We start from the raw sequence: 12928 nt of genomic DNA on the forward strand, positions 1-12928 counted from the left end.
CTTGGACATTTTTGAAGGATTGTTAAAAGCCGACAAAAGCAAACGTCCTTGGATCAGTTTCTTTACAAAACGTCAGGCAAAAACCACTTCTGAGAGAGAACATGAACTAAAGAGGGCAAAAAAATGATGAGGACACAGTTAAAAGTAAAATGACCATTTTTATTCTTTGTTCAATTCTTTGTTTTTAAATTACAGTACATTATGCACAACACTCATTTATTGCGCTAATTGTTACATGTATTTGTTACATATTTTGATGCATTTTTATGCTTTAGAAAACGTTTATGTCTGAATTTTGTGGGACTTGGAACGGATTAGGGCATTTACATAGAAAACACGTCTCTACTTACAAAATTTTCAACTTAAGAAATTTCATCCAGAACCAATTAATTTCATAAGTAGAGGTACCACTGTACAAGTTTGTGATCACAATTTCGCAACAGCAATCCATACAAAGATTATTTAAGAATCAATTAAAGAAAACTGTCGGCAGTGCAGAAGGAAAATGACAATAATTGAAAATTGGACCAAGCCAGGGGTATACCTTAAGATGGGATAGCCATTATTAAATAAATATATTTTGAATCTAATTGTCACATCACCTTTGTATCATAATTATCCATCCATCCATTTTCTGATCCGCTTTATGTCACGGGGGTGCTGGAGCCTATCCCAGCTGTCTTTGGGCAGGAGGCGGGGGACACCCTGAACCAGTTGCCAGCCAATCGCAGGGCAGACAGAGACGAACAACCATCCCCACTCACACCCAGGGACAATTTAGAGTGTTCCATGAACCTGCCATGCATGATTTTGGAATGTGGGAGGAAACCGGCGAAAACGCACACAGGCCCCGGGAGAACATACAAACTCCACACAGGAAGACCGGAGCCAGGATAGAACCCACGACCTCTGCACTGTGAGGTCGAGGCGCTAACCACTGGGCCACCGGGCCGCTGTATCATAATTATCACGTATAAAATACTTTGACAACGCAAGCTACTCTCTCATTCCTATGCTGTCGACCCTCTCGCAAACAGCTCTAACCTCACATCTCTTCTGCTGCTGACAATTGTGTTCCAAGCTGGCTTCCCACTTTTTTTTGTCCCAAAGCTCACAACAACACTCTCACCTCATTTGCATGCTACGCGATCTCACTGCCCAGGGAAAATCCTCTCGACATTAAGACCCTGTGTGCGCTCCAAACTGGTCCCTTAGGCGGTGGGAACACAGGCCCCATGAGAGCACACACCTTGGATTGAAGCCACAAAAAGGAAGCGGCAGGTGGATTAAGAAGGCTACGTGGAGTGTGTGGTGCTCGCCGCTTAGGCCAAACACTCCAGGATCCAATTAGATTCTCTGAGCCTTCATCTGGAGACGGCCAAGAAGTGAGGCGGATGAGATCACTGCAGATCGAGAACACCTCTCTCGTATCATGTGCCACTACTTGGTATATATATACACACACACAGATGCACACACGCACACACACACCCCGACATACACACATTCCACGAGTGCAACAACCCTCACGTTACATCTCACATTTCACTCAGGCCCAAACAGGCTTCATTTCGGTCACCCGCTTTGCCAATTTGACTTGGATGATTATATCGATGGTGATAAGAGGATGCCTGTTTAAAATGAAATCTATTTTCGGTTTTTTTTTGTTTTTTTTTGCCGAACACTGTTTAGGATGACTATGTTGACATTCCCATACTTCAATGTGGGGCAAGTGAGCCGAGCAAATATTCTGGGCTTGTTTAAACATTAAGAGTTCTTGAGGGCACCACGTGACTTGTTTCTAAGCCCCCTCGGGCCGCTCCGATGACATATTCAGCAGATAAGTAAACCATTCTGTGAGAAAGCAGCACAAACACGGCTCTGTTCACACTTGACCGTTTGACTATTTTTAATGACTATTTTTGTCCCCACGGGGCTTTGGGTATGAAACCGTTTTCAACTGAAAAAGAGGGGAAAAAATGTGTGTGCGTGGTGGTGGTGTGTTGGTTGTCAATGCCGTTTTGGCTCCTGAATGTGGAAACACTGGAAAATGGTTGTCAAACTTTCTGAAGACTCGCGTGTAGACTCCGAGAAGAGCTGTCTGTAAAAACGGGGGATACACGTGCGTGTTCATTTTTATGAGATATGTACGGATAACATCACAACCAAAATACAGCACGAACAAGCTTTTACTTTGACTGCACTGTATCCAACTGAGTCGCATTACCTTACCGACATTTTCATTCACATTGCACATATACGCCCACAAAGGGTGCGCCAACTACCCTGGCAAGTCTAGAACAGCGTTGGTGTAAACGGAGATCTTTGAGACAACGTTGTCGGTCCGGGAAAATGCAAAGGAAATAAACAGCCATGCTTTCAGTAATCTATCGTTACATAACCATATTTTGTGGTCTAATCTTCCCCTCCAAATGAAAATGTTTTAAACCCTTTCGACCTCCAACCCACGTTGTCATTCGTCACCAGATGATGGAATTATGTGCCGTCTTATAATTTAATATATTGAGTAAAAACATCTGGAAAGAAAAGAGAAGTGGTTTGAATATGAGTATTTAAACGACGGTGCTACTTTATGCAGTGGCACCATCTTACAATTCAGTCACTCCCGAATTAGGGCTGGGTGATTAATCAATTTCATCAATTAATTAAAGCTTATTTTTCAGAACTTTTTTTCCTATCAATTATTTTCAGGCCCATCATGAACTGTCACCGTGGTGGAGGGGGTTTGTGTATCCTAAGAGCTAAGTTGTCTGGGGCTTTATGCCCCTGGCAGGGTCACCCATGGCAAACAGATCCGAGGTGAGGGACCAAACAAAGCGCGGCTCACAGATGCCTTATGACAAATAAAAATATTGGACTCAGTTTTCTCTTGTCTGGGCACGGATCACCGGAAGCCCCCTCTGGAATTAGGCACTGGAGGTGGGGCTCGCTGGGCCTACACCTGTGGGACCCGGCTGGGCTCAGCCCAAAGCGGCAATGTGTGTCTGTTGTTAAATTAATGGAAGTTAATTCTCAAAGCTTGCTTGGTATTGAGAAAAATAAAGCACATTCTAAAAGAGGAAAACACAAAAGCAAAGCACCTTTTGACTAATGTCACTTTCATTTGCTTGCAGTGAAGGGGAAATAAACAGGTTAAAATCAGAAACTGGATTAAAAAAAAACCCATCAGCGATTCATATTTAAGTCCTTTTAACTTAGCCCTCCTAAGATATACTGTACCAGTATGTATGTGTTTCTATTGCACATAAACACATTGCAACACAGAATGTGGCCCAAAAAAAAAAAATCTATTTATTTGAGTTTTCTGGTCAGTGGGTCAGTCGGTCCAGCTTGACGCGTGGTCGGATCAATAACAGTCAAAGCAGAGGCATGTTGGTAAATAGTGTCCTAAAAACAGCTCTGGGCTCTCACGGCAAAGGCCAGAGTCTAACTCACGCTGGGAAGGATGGAGTTCATGGCAAGAGGGAAGGAGCTGTTCAAATGTGTGTGTGTGTGTGTGTGTGTGGGTGTGGGTGTGTATACACATACATACATACATACACTTTAGTGTGATTGTTCTATTATGCACATACTGCCCAAAATGAGCTGCAACACACTTGACAAACCTGATGGACATACTACATTCCAGTGAAACCCTTCATTTGGTACTTAGCTTTTTGATGAAGTTCCCGTACAGCCCACCTCACAGAGAATCTCTCTGAAAGAGGGATAAGGGCAATTTTTAGGGTGATTTTCACCCAGAACCTAAATTGCTGGTTGAGCATTTGCCTGAAGATGTTCCTTTGTATTAGAAATGTCTACCTATTCTGGTGCAACAGATAACGGGGAACAACATGCGTGGCCACAGATTCTTGCCTGGATTGGCCGTATGCAGACTTGGTAGGAAAATGAGCATCTTTTCCTGGGCTAACTCTCAAGTAAACATCAAAACATCTTAGCATTAGCCACAGTGGTTGGTTCCTCAAGTCAACGCGCCAGCACGTCAGGATGAAGTAATTTAATGTTCCAAAGTCTGGATTGCAACAACCTGAAGTAACCCTGAGACATAAATAAAGACGGGCAACAGACCAATGGAGCCGGACTGGATATGGTTACTTTCTCAAACAAAAACTAAAGCAAGCAAAAATGTATTTTTGTTTTCTTCTTTCACAACAGCAATGGCAAAACACAAAGCTAATGTAGCATTTGTACTTGCCGTGTTCCTCCGGCCAAGTGTACATCTACTACTATGCCCGTGTGTCTTCAATATGTAAGTACAAACACGTGTGAGGACAACAAGTCATTGTTCATGCACACTGTTTTTTTTTTCATATTCACCAACTACTGGCCTGGCATGCATATTACAGCGTTTGCAATCGTTTTATTTCCAGATATATCTGAACAAGCCAGTTTTGACAACCTTTTCATCTGCACACATGTAACAGGCAATTGAAATGTAATTTTTTCCCCCCTGGAATTTAAAACCGGCCAAAAGCTAACTGAATAAGTATGCTCACATTACTAAATCCAAAACACGCCCAAAACACAAATGTGATCTCTTTCGAGGCACTAGCTGCTCACCTTGATGCTCCTCATCTCAATTTTTTTTCTGTACTTTCTTCTCTCAATGTGACTCGTCTGTCATCGGTCCACCAAATGATTTTCGGCTCCCGCGGCAGACTGCGCTCACTTGTTATTTAGGCACCTTCATGAAGCCTTAAAAATTCGATCGCCCCCTTCTGGTTGGCGGACTAATGACTGAGAAAGAACTTGATTAGATTTGCAGTGCGGCTCGCATTTTAAATGTAAATTTCGCTGACGAGCTGTTTAATTCAATCGTGGCTACCAAAATTGTGATCACAAAACGCAGTTAATAGCCTTGTGACACTTTTTACGTGGGTGAATGTGCAGCATGTACACACGCACACACAAGTAAATAACTAAGTAAGAGCAATTTCTCTAGCTAAGCTACAAAACAGATGGCAACAAATTACAGTAGGCAGTCATGTAACACATGCCTGGACAAAAACTGTTATTAAGGTTTGAAGTGGCGTGTTGTTTCCATTAAAACTTTGTAAATATTGCAAGGTCCTGTTGGCGTTGGACTGGTTGTTTTCCATCTCTTCCCGAGCGTATAAAAAGAGTCCACGCTGACATGGAAAGTCTTTTGCAGCCTGGAAATGATTACGAGTCCAAATTACAAGGTGGCGTTGCCCAAGGTGAGCAGCTTGTACATCCTCAGTGTGCTTTTTGTTTTCAGACACCAGCCAGCTCAAGAGTGTGTTTCCAAAGTGTTCAGCTTCAAGTGGTGGAGGCGAATTGCACTTCTAGGTTCAGATTAACAACACTTTGCTGATAAATGGCCCTTCTCCGTCACTATGCATGCAATCTTCTACGAGACAAAAGCATCTTAAGGAGATATTTAGAAAAGAAATGTTTGTGTACAAACAGTTGTGTGTTGAGAGAGCCTCCTCGCCCACCAAGCATGAAAAAAAGACAACCAAGGACATTTTTTAGATGTTTGCCCGATGTTTGATCAAAATGTGTCAGTGAGAAAAATGTCTGTTTCTCTGCCAAAGACTTAGCAATAAGGCTGCAAAAGCACACAACATAATTTTTTGACCTTCTGTTGTGGCCTGCGTGTCCATCAACAGCCAGTCAGTGACGCTTTGGGTGACCTTTCAACCAAGACGCCATGTGATGCTGAGGTGGACTTCCTCTTTTATGCAACAGTCAGCGATGTTAACACAACTTTTGATTTTTTTTTTCAACAGTCTATTGTGAAAACTGAGAGCAGCAGCAACTGCACTGGATGAATGGGATGTCTGTGTCACTAACACAGAGACTCACGTATAACATGCGACAATCGCACAACACAGGTTATTAGCAACCACTCGGGATATTTAAAGCTGAGACAAAGCTTTGTGTGCACAGTCTTAGACAAAAAAGTTACTTAGTTTGATGGTTTGAAAGAAGTGGGGGAAAAAATTGTCGTGGAAATTACATTTTGGTGCGGATCTGACCACTGGACAAACTTGATGATTGTGCTTAGTTGTGTCACCGAGTACAGATACTGTCGTGTTGTGTTGAACGATCACGACATGAGGCGACAGATGTGTGCACTTTCTGCCTCTGGTCTGGTAATTTAGACACTGCACTGAATCCATGAATATTGTGAAGCTTTTTCTACACAGCTGTAGTCTACATTTATCGTCATTTCTCAAGTAAGATAGCTACTTGAGTAAATTTGAGTGGGGCTGACAATTTTTGTTTAGTGCTGGTTTCAACTTTTTATCTTTGCTGAGCTAGGGTAGAGCCAGCTGAATGTTTGCATTTTAAGACAAATTTTGCATTTTTTTTTTTACACTTAGTAAAAAGATTTTTTTTACATCATGTCACAGTTTTTAACATCGTGACTACTCGGATGGGTGAGTAGCAATACCAGGTGTCAGTATCGGGCCAGTATTATTTTAGGGTTACGGGGAACTTGAGGACGCTGCTGAAACCAACCGCTGGAAGGCTAAAAAAATAAAATAATAAACAAATAAATACATTTTTGTAAAAACAGAACAAAAAAATCTGACATTGAGTAAGTCCTCCTTGGCAGTAGTTGGCGCTATGCTACTAGCGAATTAAATTTGATATCAAAAGTATTAGAAGTATCGGTTCTCCGTATCACTGACTACCTCCCCATGAATATATGCCTGGTATCAGTCTGAAAAAAAAGTGGTTTCGGAAATCCCTATTGATAACATATTTCTCAAGTATACTGCACATGTTGTACAGTCCTTGAGGAGGTATTTTTAACTGCATATGCAGATTTAACTTAATGCCTTAATATTTGCTGTTTTTATGAACCTTGGGATTAAAATGAATGATGAAAAACACAGAATTGATTTTCAGTATATGACAAAAATGACTAATTGCACAAAATTGAATTCAGCCCGGCAGCACGGTCGCCTTGTAGTTCGCACATCCAACTCACAGTTCTCATGTCCGGGATTCAAATCCGGCTTTCCTGTGTGGCCTTTGCATGTTCTGCTTGTGTGGGCTTTCGGAGGGCACACATTCCGAAACATATATTTTAGGAGGACTCTAAATCATCGGTAGAAATGAATGTGAGCGTGATTGGTTGTTTGTCTGCATGTATGTGCCCTGCGATTGACTGACGACAGGTTCAGAATGGTAAGGATGATAAGCTGTAGCTCACCCACGACTTTTACCCTTTCATGCACCCTGTAACCTGATAACATGATAAGATGTCCACTGTCGTAACCGCTGTTCCTTAAAGGGTTCATGAGGAAAAAGCAGCAAAAGACAAAAATGAAAATAACATCTCCACTGCAGTTACTGCAATATAAAATGAATACATTCTCTGCTTCCCTCAAAATTTCACCCTTTGCACGAGGGGGCCAATGTTGGGGCTCGGGTTTGGCTAATGGCAAAACAAGCTGGGGAATGATGAGCTAATGTTTTGGCAACGAGTTGTTTTAATTCACTATTTCAGCGTGACCTCAGCTTCTTTCACCACACAGAAGAGGATGCGGCACTTATAAGCCTCTCATTCTTCCCATGGGAACATACGCAAGTGTTTTAGCTCAGCATGTCCTCATTTGTGTGTTAAATAGTGGAGCCTAACTGTCTGGATAGGTGTTGATAAGACCCAGGTGATGCAATAAGTGCGCTTGGCACGCTACAAACAGCCGCCCCCGGTGGTGCGTGGGGCAGATATTTTTGTCCCTGCATCATCTTTAGATGGATATTGTCAAAGCTAGCGTGTCTAAATCAAGATTCAAAGACTCCCAAAAAGTACAATGAGACCATTTGCATTGGATTGCATGACTTCATTTTGCTTGTGGTGTGAACTGAGGTTTTGTTTATACAGCGTCACGAAAAGCAGAGAGTTTGGGCTATTTGACCACACAACAACGGCCAAGAGCCGAAAGCCGCTTTCCAAACAGTCACAAGGTGCAGTATACACGTAACAATTTTTGAACGGATCTGAACCGATTTTTAAATGTCAAAGATGCGACACATAAATCAAGTATCGTATCATCACATATCCTCTCTCCTGATTGGTCCATTTAGTCACACGCCTCAATGACATACTCAGCTTTCCCCAGTTACGCCTTTTTGCTGTAAGAACAATTAAATGGGGAAACAATGTACGGCTGTAACCGAGCGTGTCTTTTTGTGACGCATCAGCCAACTAATTCGTCGTGCACCGTTTGTAACTTTGCGTTGCCGTATACCAGGACTGTCGTGAACTGAGGTCCACCTATGTTTTGTTGTTCTTTTAAGGTATGGGTTCAATGTAATGGAATGTTTAATCCATCATGTAATGTTCTGCAGTCGTGAGGCCATGATACAAAATGCTAACGTTATGTGATGAACAAAAGAGCTGGTTACTATCTGAGTTATCACATCAGGTGAATATCATTTAAAAACATTTTTTGTATCTTATTTGCAGCAGGTGGAATGTTGCCGTGCAGCAAGTTTGGTTTTTCGTCTTAGTTTAATTCAGAGGAGCCATGTTGATAATTAGGAGACCGATCGCCTTCGCTGCTAGACAAACCGCATCCTGAATTTAACGAGCTGAACCCAAATGCGGAAAACGAAATCGAACTGCACTGCTTTGTGGAAATGTGGTTCCCCCACCCCCTTTTTTAAACAAAATAAAACAAAAAAATCGTTGCACATGCACATTCATTGCAAATACCGTACTTTACGCACTATATGGCGCTTCAGAGTATAACGCGTAACTTCAATGAGAAGCCTATTTTCACATATATGGCGCACCGCGTTATAAGGTGCATAGAATAGAAGCTACAGTAATGGCTGTGTTTATGTTATGCAGCCACTAGATGGAGCTAAGCTAAAGGGAATACAATACAATACAATACAGCTTTATTTATATCGAGCTGTCGCAACTGCTGCAGCTTTAACAAAGCGCTTTACAGAACATTTAAAATACTACGTCCAAAAAATATGAATCTTGATCCATATATATGACGCATCCGATTCAAAAGCGTGCTGTCGGCTTTTGAGAAATTTTAATGCTTTTAGGTGCACCTTATAGTGCGGAAAATACGGTAACTGCAAGGATGTCACAACTAAAACACATGAATGGCCATCACATTGTACATTTTACTAAATGGCTAGTTCACCCAACATCCAATCACTTACATTACATTAGAAAGAAACAAGGACTAGAAAGAGGCAAGGACAGTTTTGGTCACAAGTATTTAATTACAAAGGGACATCCCCAACTACGGGTTTGGCATTTCACCTTCCAGTACAGTCAAACCTCGGTTTTCGTCCATAATCCGTTCCAGAAGGCTGTTCAAAAACCGAAATTGTTCAAAAACTGAAACCACGCTCTTTTTAAAATAAAAATGTTTATTGAGCACGTCTGCTCACAATGGAAAGCAACACGAGGAAGCGTCACTTCCTCGTGTAAGGATGGCGAGAGGAGTCAAATGGTGCATTCAAGTGCACTCAGTTTGTTCGAGAACCGAAATTTGTTCGTCATCCGAAGCATATTAAAAACTCGAAATATTTGGTCGAAAACCGAATTGGCCGAGAACCGAGACGTTTGAAAACCGAGGTTTGACTGTATTTTTTTTTTTGGGATGTTGTGTCAATGGGGAATGTTAACACAGCCTTGCGCCTCCATGTGAAACCTTTGAAAATCACCCAAGAAAACTGTTATAGTCATAAATTGTGAGGCAATGTTGTCCGGTCACATAAGACGTTATTTGCCCCCTTTTCCTGTCCAATAATGTTTGCTCAGTGGGAAACTTCAAGGATCAAGTTGTTTTAGTGCGTGACTGACTGGCACAATTCACGCTTCCTCTTTGTTCAATTGTGATCATGTGGAAGTGCACAGACCAGCGAGCTGTCTGCTCCGCTTGCCTTCATGAGACTGGCAGAGTGGCACCAGATCAGTACATAACAATATGATAATCTCACCTCCCAGGAACAAGATTCCCAGCCTGCGTTCCGTGCCCATTCCAAATGGCTCTTTTGGATTTGTTACTCGATAACTCCAGGCAGTAACGCAGCACGACGCTGCGGTGCAAAACAACAAATTCATCAAGAGTAAGGATTCCTTTGTTTTATCATAGTGCTGCTATTAGAGTACCTCGTTCTACAAATAGAGGTGTTATTCAATTGCGCATGGTAGAGGTGCCTATCGGAGGCTTTATTTCTACACACTTTTTGTTTTTTAAATAACACTAAAGAATATTTGCATGCAAGACATGCTTAAGCGTTCACGTATGCGGGTGTAGCATCTTAAGAGTTTATAACGTCTTCCACAAATAGCCAGGATCATATCGATGCGTTGAGGCAGTGGGGTCCTCATTAGTCCAGTTGCATAACAGCCCTGTCTGCCCGGCCTTGGAAATATAAAAAATATATATATACTGTATATAATAATAATAATGCACTGCTCTCTTGAACAGAATTATATCACTTCTGAAACGTTTATTATCTATTAATGCGAAGCTCTTTGAACATTAAGTCTTTTAATAAACAGTGCTGCTTGCCCACTTACGTAACTCAACAACTACTTCTCCTTTTTCCGGGAAATGTATTTTTGCAATAAAAAGTTCATCTCCAAAAAAATAACAGGCTTTTGTTAACGGCTTTCAAGGGCTTCCACTTTGGGGCTCTTTTGACTTCTGACAGAAGGAAATTGTTCAGAAGGACACTCACCATTCTCATCATTTCCTGTCTGATCTGGGTTCAGTTGTGCAGTTAAGGAGAAAAATACAGCGAGGAGTGAAGGAACCAGATTTGATGATTGGATATGACACACGGTTAAAAATGAAAATGTTTGACTTGAAGACAGTGACATAGAAATCGAGTAGAAGCATCATTACTATTAAAAGAGTTTTTCAGAGTTGCTTAGCAACTTTTTTCCCCCCCTCCCTTTTATTGAACGCGACAAACAGTCAAACACACAACTATAAAATATGAACATGTGCAATGAACATGGAGAAGATGCTCCACAACTGTAAATGGCCAAAAGCAAAGCTGGAGTCAGCTTTTGATGTCACTCACTTAGCCACGCCCTTTAAAGGGACGTACCAATACACACACTACATGGGGGTGTGTGACTTTCAGCTTAATTACACCTCATAAAAATTGTTTATTTCTTGACAGTGTTTTATCTATGTTGGAAGCTTTGTATTAAACTACAGTGCTTCTTTTCTTCTTTAACAGGTAACAAAAAAAGTTTTTTTGGGGCGGTCTGAAACGGATCAATAGCATTTCAATCAATTTCAATGGGAAAAATGTATTTGCTATGAGTAAATCAATGTACCACTTTATAACGGTGTAGATGGAGAGCACAGTGGACGAGTAGCAAGCACATCTGCCTCAGATTTCTGATGTTGAGGGCAAAAATCTCAACCGCAGCTTGCGTTGAAATGAACATAAAGAGCTCAACACAGGTTTTATAAATGACGACCAAAATTGGAACTACTGTCATTCACTTTACAATATTATGGAGAAAAAAATGGTTTTGAAATGAGAACGATTTCAACTTCAACCGGCGTGACAGAATGAATTGTGCGCTCCGTGAGAGGCTCCACTGTAATATGTATGGCGAGTCGCAGCAAGTAAGAAAATCAGAGGTACGACTTCCATTTCTGTCACCTTAGTTATGCCCCTCGATGAATGTTACTGCATTGACGTTGGCTTATGTCATGTTTTAATAGCAACATGATGTTGCAATAGGAAGTGAATGTCCGCTAGCAAGACCGCAATTTCTCTATCTTGTGGCCATCTATTGAGATCGACTGCCCACTTCCTATTTGTCACAGTGTGGTCATAAAAACACAAACACACAAAGTGCTGTAGGTGTATTTTTTTTTTTCAAAACTATTGTTTTATATACTGTTCTCTTTGGAATTCATATAATCATAAAACAACTCTCCGTGGCACAAGTGGTGCTCAAAGTGACAGTATGGCAGAAAAAGTTGGGGAAACATGGCTAGAATATCAGTATAAGTGTGGTTAGCTTTGACAGAGTCAATGGCCCAGGCAGCAGACAAGACTTTCAGCAGAGTCAACCACAGCGTTCTTTGGGGATCTTATAATAGTAGCGTACAACTACAATTCCTCCACTCTGTGGAATGTGAGAAAATTGGAAAAACATGGCTGCGTTTTTTTTTTTTTTTGGGTTGTTGTTGCTAAATGATTACAATCAGCCTTTCTGTGATCTTGTCTTGTGACAAGCATCTCCTTTGACCCAACGCGTGGAGTAATTTAACCAAAAATGTTCTTGGAATTACATGAATGCCTTAAAAAAAAAAACAACAACAAAAAAAACTTTCAAACCACTTTCATGTGTGATGTCAGCAAATCTCCTGAGACTTCAGCTCAGTGAGCGTCTGCCACCACTGAAGGGTTGGGACCGGGGGGGGGGGGGGGCGGGGTGAAGTATTGTAGGACTGAATCAATCACAAGGCTATAACTTTTTTTTTCCTTTGTGGAGCAGTTTTGCAAATAAATGACTTTATGGGACCTTTTTTTTCCCCACCTATAAATATCCACAGATAAGCTCATATAGGATGAAATTCCAAGGTACTCTCCAATTGGACTTCTTAATATTACTATGATGTTTCAAACTGGGGCGGCCCGGTAGTCCAGTGGTTAGCACGTCGGCTTCACAGTGCAGAGGTACCGGGTTCGATTCCAGCTCCGGCCTCCCTGTGTGGAGTTTGCATGTTCTCCCCGGGCCTGCGTGGGTTTTCTCCGGGTGCTCCGGTTTCCTCCCACATTCCAAAAACATGCATGTCAGGCTGCTTGGACGCTCTAAATTGTCCCTAGGTGTGAGTGTGGGCGTGGATGGTTGTTCGTCTCTGTGTGCCCTGCGATTGGCTGGCAACTGATTCAGGGTGTCCCCCGCCTACTGCCC

Source organism: Hippocampus guttulatus, chromosome 1 (genome assembly GCF_054856545.1).
Source record: "Hippocampus guttulatus isolate MCC_2025c chromosome 1, RoL_Hgut_1.0, whole genome shotgun sequence".
NCBI classification, from domain to species: domain Eukaryota; kingdom Metazoa; phylum Chordata; class Actinopteri; order Syngnathiformes; family Syngnathidae; genus Hippocampus; species Hippocampus guttulatus.